General features: G+C 37.6%; 1 pseudogene across 1 annotated transcript; it reads right to left on the bottom strand.

The window, feature by feature from the left end:
- Positions 1-10172: 10172 nt before the first annotated feature.
- LOC308341641 (peptidyl-prolyl cis-trans isomerase A-like) lies at positions 10173-10668 on the bottom strand (annotated as a pseudogene). Its single transcript has one exon. The product of its transcript is annotated as a peptidyl-prolyl cis-trans isomerase A-like (transcript).
- Positions 10669-12506: the final 1838 nt, after the last annotated feature.

The raw sequence follows: 12506 nt of genomic DNA on the forward strand, positions 1-12506 counted from the left end.
TATTTTCTACACAAAATTTTTCACTAATTATGTGTTCTTCAGCCTTTTAGATGTTTAATAGAAGTATTATAATACATATGCATAATAAAAACTTTCAGAAATAAAGTATTCATAAAATTAGTTTAAGAACACTCAAGTAGATTATTAATAGCATAGAGGGAAGTATGTAATCAAAAACTTCCTATTTTATTAAAAAGAAAAGTTACAGTAAGCCTGGAGTGATTCTGTTTTGTTCTCTTTCCTAGTAAATATTTATTTAAAAACAAAAATAACTCAGTTAAGAGAGGAGCTTTTATCAAGAGGATCAATTTAGCATGGGCAGAGTCTGTATTTTTTTCATTAACAAATACAACTTTATTTTAAAAGCTGTATTTTTCATAGATTATAATATCTATTTTACTGAAAAGATACTTAATTGCAGAAATGAATTTGCATCTCCTCTGCCTTAACTAGGTATTGTGCTTAGTAAATCTCATATGGCTAGAACTTTACCAGGAAAAACATATTGACTCCAGAGAACTACATCCACATGTTAAAGAATTTTACAGTTTTTATATTTTTACTCTTGCAATATATGTCATCTGAATCATCAATAATGCATTGAATAAAATTAATATGACTGAAAAATAGATGGCTTCATAAGAAAAACTGAAAATTTCAGTTTTCACAGTAGCCTCTACCAAAAAAATGAATGATAGTGCTCTATGATACTTAATTATAAAAAATTTTTCACAGCAGAGCCTCTTTGAGCCAAAATTCTCTGAACTTATTGGAACCAAGAAAAATGAAAAGGAAACAGATATATTTTAATAACAGCACAAATGAAGGCTTCTTGATTTTTTTATAAGAATCTGTCCTTTAACCTTAGAATACTGGGAAGATTTTACATGCTGAAGTTTTCACATAGAGTTTTCTCATACAGCTTCATTGAGATGTAATTTACATAATATAAAATTCACTCTTTTAAATTGTACAATTCTTGGTTTTTAGAATATTCACAGAGTGTGTAACTATCACCACCATCTAATTTCAGAGCATTCTTATTACTGCAAAATGAAATTCCCTTCCCATAAGCAGTCACTCCCCATTCTTTCCTCCCCCAATCCCTAGCACAGTTTCTATGTATTTGCCTATTCTAGACATTTCATATAAATGGAATCATGCAATTCCATATACAGTTTTAAATGAAAACAGTATTTAATTAATATTATGTCAAGTAATTTTCACAGCTTAAGAGAGAAATCAGACTATACATTTAGAGAATTCGTGACTATGAAATAAATATATACTTCAGAGATCTAGAAATATATTTTGTGTCCATAAAAATTTTTATACTTTGTATAACCATAGCATTTTGAATAGAAGTTTAATTCCCAGAATACACCTTTATCAGAATATATTTCAATATATTGCATATATTGAATATATATAAAATATATAACTTGATATATTTCAAGTTGCCTTGAGTTCACATATAACCTGTTGTTTCAAAAAATAAAATGTATTTTAAGAAGTTCTTGATTAAAAACAAGTTTCATTTTAAAATGTAAGAGTAAATATCACTGTGAACCAACTTACATTATTACATCAAATGTCACCTGGAGTCCAACCACAGCCCAAAACTGCCTTGTCATTCTTCAGGAGAAGACCAATCACTGTATAATCTACTTAAATTTCTCATCTTCAAGGAGCAAATGCTTTTTATAGTTTGACTATCATAGTAACAACAATTGGCTTATTCATTTCGCAAAAGCTAAATGAATGATGGTGGAAACTAAATAGAGTTCCAAAAATACCCTCAACAGCTTAGAGTTTAACAATAGTTTCAATTGCCCACAAAATTAACATTCATATTTAATTGAGACAGCATAAAACTATAAAATTTGGGGGTTTGAGGGAAGACAAAATACTCACAGTTTAACAATATGACTAGAGATTGTCCTTTTCCTTGCAGAACAAGTATAAATGGATTTAACAACAACTTCAACTTTCCAGCTGGAGCAAACTGGACCTTTTCCCTATTTATCAAGGAGCCGAGAGGGGGGCACTCTGCATACACTTAGGCTCCAGACACTCTGCAGAGCAATGCTTCAGCTCTATCTCAGAGACAAACTTCCCACACAATCCTCTCTTGGGTCAAAACAAGGGCAGTTATTATTTGACATAAATCAAATAATAACCAGATCATCAGGGATAGAGGTCTTTGGGACCTTCAGGTCACACTCTCCCGGAGTTCTTTATTGTTTACTTAATAAATATTTTGGTTTTTTTTATTAAATTTGACGTTCTCCCATTTTGGTTACAAAACACTGGGTCTCTAGAAACTACTAAGCAATATGCACAGGAAAGGAAAATCCCTCATTAATTCAAACTCCACTAATACAGGTGTTACAACAATTCAACTTGAAGTTGATCTCTGCATTCCCTACCCAAAAAAAAGGTGTTAACCCAATTACAAATGTGAATAATAATTCAGATGGGTACAACAGTATATGTGTACAAGTCATCTAATCCAACCCTCTCCATTTTTTGGCTTAGAAAAACTGCCATACAGATAGATACTACTCCTTTTCCAGGGGTTCATAGCTAGTTAGTGGCAGAGGTGAAACTCAGTGCAAATGCAAATAGTTGAACAAGATATATAGGTAAGTTCACCATGATTTTTTTAATGTCATCTACGTGAACACAGCTTGTTGGATACTAGGGTCGTGGTCTCACCTCTGCAAGACATTTCTACAGAACCAAGGTTATAAATGTATTCCACAGCTACACTCCCATTCTCCTGGTCCACCCCTCTGCTGACTCATTTATTTTATAGGACTGGAGGCTGTGGTCTCTGTCCTCCCTGGTTCTACTGTCACATTCACGTGGCATGGGATACACTATTCTACCTTTCTTGGCATCTGATCTCAGTCCACATTCAGTTTCTGACTTCACAACTACTAAGTTGATGTTGACTTCTTCAAGGGTCCTTATCTACTACTGGGAAAAATTCATAATAAAATCTCCAAGTCATGTCACATGAGTTTTGTTTCTCTTTTAAAATAATAGGCCCTGGATCTATGAATTTTAATCAGTGAACCAAAGAATAATAGTCTCAGCATTATAATTCATTTATTTGATTCTAAAATATTCCAAAAACAGGCTCCAAATTATGTCTTAAAAGAAGTGACACTCTACTAAAAACCTTACAGTGAAAGACAGCAAAACAAACAGACAGTACTTGATGTGTTTTAAAAGCAATGCTTAACTTCTAAATATTTACCAGGGACATTTTTTTCTTAAAAAAACATATTTTTAAAAGAACTTTAGCCTTTCCGTTATTGTATACAAGTATCAGGGATAATTTATAAATTCTTTTATCATTGTTTTTTATTTTTTTAATTGAGTATAATTGATATACAACAGTATATTAGTTTCAGATTTAAAACAAAATTATTCAATATTTGTATGTATTGTGAAAAGACCAACATAATAAGTCTGATAAACATCTGTTACCATACATAGTTAAAACATCTTTTTCTTGTGATGAGGACTTTTAAGATCTACTCTCTAAGCAATTAACAAGTATGCAGTATAGTATTATTAAGTATAGTCAATATCTTCTACATTACATCCTCATGGCTTATTTATTTTACAGCTAGAAATTTGTGCCTTTTGATCCCCTTCACCCATTTTGACCACCCTCCACCCTCCAACCCCCAGCAACTACCAATCTGTTCTCTGTATCTATGAGCTTGATTGTTGTATTTCGCATTTTTAAGATTCCATATATAATTGAGATCATGCAATATTTGCCCTTATCTGACTAACTTCACTTGGCATAATGCCCTTGAGGTTCATCCATGTTACTGTAAATGTAAACTGTATATATATGGTTTATATATGAATTATATTGGTGTCTATAGAGTATAGATAGTATACTTTCTTTATCCATTCATCCATCAATGGACACTTAGGTTGTTGCCATATGTTAGCTATTGCAAATAATGCTGTAATGAACATGTGGGGCAGATACCTTCTTGAGTTAGTGTTTTCATTATTTTCAGGTAAATACCAGGAAGTGTTATTTCTGGATCATATAGTAGTCCTATTTTTTTAAAAAGATTTTGTTTATTTACTTGACAGACAGAGATCACAAGTAGGCAGAGAGGCAGACAGAGAGAGAAGAGGAAGCAGGCTCCCCGCCGAGCAGAGAGCCCGATGCAGGGCTCGATTCCAGGACCCTGGGATCATGACCTGAGCTGAAGGCAGAGGCTTTAACCCACTGAGCCACCCAAGTGCCCCTAGTACTTCTATTTTTTATTTTTTTAAAGGATTGTGGAGTTTTTAAAAAGATTTATTTATTTATTTGAGAGAGAGAGAGAGAGCACACATGAACAAGGGGAGGGGCAGAGGTAGAGGAAGAGAGAAAGAATCCCCAAGAAGACTCCCTGCTGAGTGGGGAGCCTCACACAGGGCTCCATCCCAGGAGCCTGAAATCACAACCTGAGGTGAAATCAAGAGTCATCCACTTAACCAACTGAGCCACCCAGGCACCCCTTTTAAAAGATCGGTTTTTAACTTTTTGAGGAACCCCCATACTGTCTTCTGCAGTGGCTGCACCAATTTACATTCCCACCAACAGTACACAAGCATTCCCTTTTCTCCACATCCTAGCCAACACCTGTTATTTCTCATTTTTTTTATATTATTATAGTCATTCTAACAGGTGTGAGATGATATCTCATCATGGTTTTGATATGCATTTCCCTAATAATTAGAGATGTTGAGCACCTTTTCATGTACCTGTTGGCCACTTCTAGATCTTCTTTTAAAAAATGTCTATACATATACTCTGCTCACTTTTTTTTAAGACTTTATTTTCAAGTAATGTCTACTCCCAACATGGGCCTTGAACCCACAACTCTGAGACCAAGAGCCACACACTCCACCCACTAAACCAGCCAGGTGCCCCTCCTCTGCCCACTTTTTAAGCAGATTTATTGGGCTTTTGTTATTGAGTTATGATGTATTTTGGATATTAACCCCTTATCAGATTTCCAGTGTTTTTTTCCCATTCAGTAGATTGCCTTTTCGTTTTGTTGATTTTGATGATTTCCTTTGTTGTGTAGAAGCTGTTTAGTTTGATGTAGTTCCACTTATTTATTTTTGCTATTGTTGCCTTTGTTTTTGGTGTCAGAGCCAAAAAATCATCACTAAGATCAATGTAATGAGCTTACAGTCTGTGTTTCCTTCTAAGGGTTTTATAAATAACTTTTATTATTTGGATAATTACCAATTTTAACCTCTAACTTATAACTATAATTATTAGCTTCTATATACAAATGATATATCTCAAATGCTCAAAGATTCAAACTTTTCATTAATTCATAGCACTTACACCCTCAATCCCACCTTTATTATATATGAGATATTACAATTCATTGGCAACAATCTTCCTTATTTAGTTTTGCAAAGAATAATTCATTCAGGACTTTACTGTTTAAAATATTACATGTACTTCCCTGGTTTTTAATAATACCCTATACTTACTGTGATGTTAACATAGTACTTATTCCAAAGTTACTTGAAAATATATGCAAATATATGTTAATATTTTTAAATAGGGAGTGCAGAACATATTTTTAATTTTATACAGGCTACTGTCACCTACACACTCTATTTATAACTATATAGCTTATATAACTATATAAGTCACTTAATAAGCATAAATGGGGAAATCTCCTGAAGTTTATTCTTTTTTTACAGTAACTTAATAGGCAGCTAGCCCAGTTAGATAGATACATGCCATTTAAAATAAATATTAACATTGTTACTTTATCAGTAACAAACAATCTAAAGGATTATAAATCTAGCCAAGTAGTTTGCTATGAAGTTGCAAGTGTCATTAGGGAAGGTTCTTGAGTGGATGACATCCACGCCAAGATCTAAAGGATGAGAAAAAGCCACAAGAAGAGCAGAGAGAAATGAGTGTTTTAGTGGGAACAACACACTGTTGTCTGCTGGCTTGTGTAACGTCTAAAGACGTCCAGTGTGGTGAGTGAGGAGAGAAGACAAAATTAGCATAAGATGATACTGGAGAGAAAATATAAACCAAATTTTTCCCCTATTTTTCTTTTTCTTTTTTTTAAGTTTTTATTTAAATTCCAGTTAGTTAACATAAAAACCTTAGAGAGAAGACTGAATTTTATTCCAGGTATAATAGGAAATCATTGAAGGATTCTATGCAGAAAAGGCACATAATCTTAAGTATATGTTTTGTTTTGTTTTGTTTTCCTTTTTCTTTAAGATTTTTATTTTTAAGTAATCTCTACACCCAATATGGGGCTCCTTAGAATTTTCTATGTAGATAATCATGTTATCTGCAAATAGAAATAGTTTTATTTCTTCTTTGCCATTCTGTATGCCTTTTCTTTCATTTTTTAGAATATTTATTTATTTATTTATTTGTCATAGAGAGAGAGAGAACACAAGCAGGGTGAGCAGCAGGAAGAAGGAGAAGCAGGCATCCCACTGAGCAAGGAGCCTGACTCAGAACTCAACCCCAGGAGCCTGGGTTCATGACCTGAGCTGACGGCAGACGCTTACTGGACTGAGTCACCCAGGCATCCCTGCCTTTTATTTCTTTTCTTGGCTTTTTCCAAGGGTAGAACTTGAAGTTATATGCTCAATAACAGTGGTGAAAACAGACATCCTTACCTGTTCTCAATCTTAGGGATAAAGCATTTAGATTTTCAGCATTAAGTGTGATGTTAATCGTAACATTTTTTTTGAAAAGACTATTTATTTGAGAGAAAGAGAACATGAACTGGGTTAGGGACAGTGAGAGAAGCAGACTCCCTGCTGTGTAGGAAGCCTGATGCAGGGCTCTATTCCAGGTCTCCAGGATCATGACTTGATCTGAAGGCAAACCCTCAACCAACCGAGCCCTCAGGCACCCCAATTGTAACATTGTTTTTTAAAGATATATTTATTTTAAAGAAAAAGAGCGAGTGGTGGGGAGGAGCAAATGGAGAGGGAGAGAGAGTCTCAAGCAGAATCTGTGCTGAGCACAGAGCCCCATACAGGGCTCTATCTCACAACCCCAAGATCATGACCTGAGCCAAAACCAAGAGTCTGATGCTTAACTGACTGTACCACCCAGGAACCCCTAATTGTAATATTTTTATACCCTCAAGTTGAGGTAATTCCCCTATATTCCTCATTCCCTGAGTGAATATTGTTTTTAAATAACTTTGGATGCTATATGAGGAATACATTGGAGGAAAGTAAAAGAAGTAGTAAGGTAAACAGGTGACTATCACACTGCAGCAGGTGAAAGATGATAGGAGCCTAGACTTAGATAATGGCAGTGATCTGACCCAGCAGATAGGTGAGTAGTTTCAAGATATATTTTTCTGTAGACCTTGTAGGATTTGTGGATGTACAGAGTGGTTACAGTTAGAAATGGTGTTTGGGGGGTGCCTGGGTGGCTCAGTGGGTTAAGCCTCTGCCTTCGGCTCAGGTCCTGATCTCAGCGTCCTGCGATCGAGCCCCACATCAGGCTCTCTGCTCAGTGACGAGCCTGCTTTCCTCTCTCTCTGCCTGCCTCTGCCTACTTGTGATCTCTCTGTCAAATAAATAAATAAAATCTTTAAAAAAAAAAGAAATGGTGTTTGGATTCAATTAATAGACTGTCTACTACAAGGATTTTAAGGGCTAAGTGGAGGGTTTTTCTCCTCCATATAGTAAGTCTGAATATAACAAGTCTAACAGTTTAATAGTGGTTCTATTGATGTCATCAATGTCTCAAGATACTTCTTTCCTTGCTTTTTCATCACTAGCATGTGGCTTTGAACCATATGGTCACAAGATGGATGCTGTACCTCCAGGTACCACAAATGAATTCCAGTAAGGAAGACAGAGGGAGATTTGCAAAGATTTTATTTTAGTAAAACTTTATTTAGAAAGTTAAGTACTGGGGCGCCTGGATGGCTCAGTGGGTTGGGCCACTGCCTTCGGCTCAGGTCGTGATCTCAGGGTCCTGGGATTGAGTCCCGCATCGGGCTCTCTGCTCAGCAGAGAGCCTGCTTCCCCCTCTCTCTCTGCCTGCCTCTGCCTACTTGTGATCTCTCTCTGTCAAATAAATAAATAAAATCTTTTAAAAAAAGAAATAAAAATAAAAATAAATAAAATCAAGCCCTCTTTAAAAAAAAAAAAAAAAAAGAAAAGAAAAGAAACGAAAGTTAAGTACTTCCTAAAAGATCTATCCCGAGTTCCTTGATCAAGATGATGTCACTGGTCACTCAGCTGCAACGGAGTCTAGGAAATGAGTATTTCATTTTCCAATCTTTAAAGCAGAGAAAAGCAGGGAGAAGTTTATTGCAGTAGGTGTTAGGTGAGCCAGCCCACAGTATCTGCCATATTAAGGGTGATGGAGAGTAAAGAATCATGGTTGGCTTCCGGGTTTCTGATTGATGGATTATATTACAGTTTACTAAGGTACATAAGAGTAGAAGATGAATACATTTTTAATAGAAAAGCAATAGTTCAAATTTGGACATATTGAGACTAAAATGTTCGTGAAACATCTAGAATGTCAAGCAGAGAATTAGACAGTATGAAGCTGGAATTTAGAGAAGCCAGTGCTGGAGGTGATATAATCTGGAAGCTTTCAGGATATTGATGGTATTTAAAGCTGTAAATATATATATGATCTCCAAGGAAGAAAAAAGTAGTAGGACACAGCCTTGAGGAACTTCAATACTTAATAGTGGTTTGAGAAGAGTGAACTTCTAAAACAGAGTGAGTAGGGACGCCTGGGTGGCTCAGTTGGTTAAGCGGCTGCCTTCACCTCAGGTCATGATCCCAGCGTCCTGGGATTGAGTCCCACATCTGGCTCCTTGCTCAGCAGGGAGCCTGCTTCTCCCTCTGCCTCTGCCTGCCACTCTGTCTGCTTGTGCTCATTCTCGCTCCTCTCACTCTAACAAATAAATAAATAAAATCTTTAAAAAAAATAAAAAATAAAAGAGAGTGAGTAACTAAAAAGGTGAAAGAAGGGGTGTCTGGGTGGCTCAGTCATTAAGCATCTGCCTTCGGCTCAGGTCAGGATCCCAAGGTCCTGGGACGGAGACCGGCATCGGGCTCCCTGTGCAGCTAGAAGTCTGCTTCTTCCTCTCCCACTCCCCCTGCTTGTATTCCCTCTCTCACTGTCTCTCTCTCAAGTAAATAAATAAAATCTTTTAAAAAATAAAAGAAAAAGAGAAAATTAAGAAAGAGGCACCAAAGAAATTAAAAGAGACATGTTTCATAGAGAAGGTGCTCAACAGTGTGGAATGCTACTGAGACTCTAAATAAGATGAGGAAAGAAAAGTTTCTATTGAATTTAGCAGTATGAAAGTTGGTGGTGACTATATTAATAGAACTAATTTCAGAATCAAGAAACAACAAGAGATCAAGTTAAACCCAAATAAGAACCTTGCTCCCCTCCCCACACACACACAACAAAAAGCCTGGAGATGAGCAGCTCCAGAACCTAATTGGCAGCTGTGTGTTGGAGCTGCTATGAGTCCCCTGAACTTGCCCTGATGGCTCATGATGGGTGTCATTACTCTGGACTCACGTACGAGGTGGGGTGGAAAAGCAAGTGTGTGGAGCCCATGGCATATGTCCCTTTGTTAAGAACAGAAAAGCTTGGGGCACCTGGGTGGCTCAGTTTATTGAGCATCTGCCTTTGGCTAGGGTCATGATCCTCACCTCTGCTCAAAATGGACCCTAACTGCTCCTGCTCCTCCAAGAGCTCCTGCACCTGAACCGGCTCCTGCAAAAGCAGAGAGAGAAAATGCACATTCTGAAGAAGAGCTGCTGCTCCTGCTGCTCCTGCTGCCTGCGGTGCCAAGTGTGCCCAGGGCTACATCTTCAAGGAGGCACGGGACAAGTGCCGCTGCTGTGCCTGTTCCAGATGTAAATAGAGAAACACATACAAACCTGCAGTTTTATTTTGTTGTTGTTTAGTTTTTGTTTCATAATCATAAACTTAACTCTGCAACCCAGCTAGACTTGGAGGAGAGTAAGGAAAATAGGGAACCCACAGAGCACAAAGATTATGGGATATTTCGAGCAGATGCAGATGAAGGGGTGCTCTCCTGAGCTACACAAGGAATGGTCTGGTAGTTAAGATGAAACACAAGTCAAATGTAATAGGTTTGTCCACAGTCAACAGTGGTGATCTTCTGGTTGGTCTTCCCATTCTTGGACCCAAAGTGTTCCATGGCTTCCACATGCCCTCTTTCACCTTGCCAAAGACCACACACTTGCCATCCAAGCACTCAGCTTTGACAGTGCAGATGAGGAACTGGGAACCATTTGTGTTGTGTCCTGCATTTGCCATGGACAAGATGCCAGAACCCATGCACTTTAGGATGACATTCTCATCATGGAATTTCTCCCCACAGACAGACTTGTTGTCGGTGCCATTTTGGCTGTGAAGTCACCTCCCTGACACATAAATCCTGCACTAATCTTATGAAAGCAGGAAACTTTATAATCAAATCCTTTCTTCCCAGTGCTCAGAGCATGAAAGTTCTCTGCTGTCCTTGGAACTTCACCTGCAAGAAGCTCAAAGGAGATTCAGCCCCAAGGCTCAGAGTCTTCCTCAATGCAGAAGAACACAGTGGGGTTGACCATGGGGGTGAGTAAGGGGCAACTGGAGGGCCACAGTGTCAAGTTTAAAACCTGAAGTTTTAAAACAGTTTTTTATATTACCCTGGCCTGTTTGATACATTCCTGTTTCTATAAAATATATGATTTACAGTAAAAGTTGTTGACTTTTTTAAAAAGTGAATTGGAGACAAGGTAGCAAAACACAACAGATAGAAACATTCTCTGTTCATTTGGCTAGAAGTTTAGCTGCATGGAGGAGCAGAAAAGTGGAAGGGACTCTAGATTGGGATTTAAGGTCCATATTTAAAGTTGCTTTTAACATGAAGCAGACCATGTTTGTAAGATGACAGGAATGATGGTAGTGAAGAGGGGAGAGACTAACGATGCAGGGAGCCAAAGGAATGATGAAGACAACTCCAAACAGCTCATCCCATGGGTTCCAACCTACTTGTGGTCTTTTCTCCCTGACCTTCTATCCACCTATGGTCTTTGGACTTATTCAGCCACCCTCCACAACAGTGTCAGCTAATTCCTTGCAATAAATCCCTTCAAATCCCTGGTTCTCCTTCTCTGGTGCAATCCTGACATTGAATTTGATCCTTAAAAAGTCATTGAAAAGGCAATAAAATTATGCACTGGTTTCTATGAAAGCAGAGAGGAGTCACATACTTCCAAAGTGAGGTTTCACTTAAACTGTATTTTAAAGAATTATGAAAAATCGGGGCACCTGGGTGGCATCTGCCTTCAGCTCAGGTCATGATCTCAGGGTCCTGGGATCAAGCCCCATCTTGGGCTCCCTGCTCAGTGGGGAGCCTGCTTCTCCCTTTTCCTCTGCTGCTCCCCCTGCTGTGCTCTCTCTCTAATAAAAAATAAAAATCTTTTAAAAAGAATTATTAGGGGTGTCTGGGTTGCTCAATGGGTTAAAGCCTCTGCCTTCGACCCAGGCCATGATTCCAGGGTCCTGGGATCGAACCCCACATCAGGCTCTCTGCTCAGTGGGGAGCCTGCTTCCCCCCCACCCCGCCTGACTCTCTGTCTACTTGTGATCTCTGTCTGTCAAATAAATAAATAAAATCTTTAAAAAAAGAATTATTAAAAATTAATAAGATAGGAGTGGGAGCAGTGGTAAGCTCAAGAGCCAGCTCACAGGAAAAAACAAACTTGATTTATAGTGTCTGATTATTTTCCAGGTGTAAATACTCCCACCATGGCCAATAGCAAGCTACCAACATGATATTACAGAGTACAGAGTTAGAAAGAAATGGACACAGCTGGCTTTTGTGAGTCCACACCACTAAGTGAAAGGTGGAGGGAAAACAGAATATACAATGAAAAAGTAAACACCAAACTTCTTTCTTCTACAATACACTATCATGGAGAAAAGATCCAGTGGACATGCTTTCCCACACAGTTGTCATTGCAGTAAAAGAACAAAGTTCAGAAGCGTGACTGCAGGGTTTGGCAGCTTACCAATAATAAACACCATAATAATAGATTCAACTGAGAAACCTCTAGAGATTGTCCTAAAGAAGCAGAAAACGTTATTTGCCTAAGATCAATGAAGGCTGAATGCAGAGATGTGATTCAAACCCTAGGCAGTATACAGAGAATGTTCTTTCCACTATAAAATGCTTCCTCACTACCGTATCCTATTGTAAGAACTAAACCAAGAGACCAGAATGTTTAACACCAGGAAAATCCTTATACACCCCCATTAGTACGGGATCAAATTTTTCAGAATCTTTGTAGCAAGATAAAAATATCCATTTGGTTTTGCAGTAATTTAAAAGCCAGTCTCCAACTTATCTATGTATGGTTAATTGATTTGTTACAAAGATGCTAATACCATTCAATGGGGAAAG

This window comes from Martes martes (genome assembly GCF_963455335.1).
Source record: "Martes martes genome assembly, chromosome: 4".
Lineage (NCBI taxonomy): Eukaryota > Metazoa > Chordata > Mammalia > Carnivora > Mustelidae > Martes > Martes martes.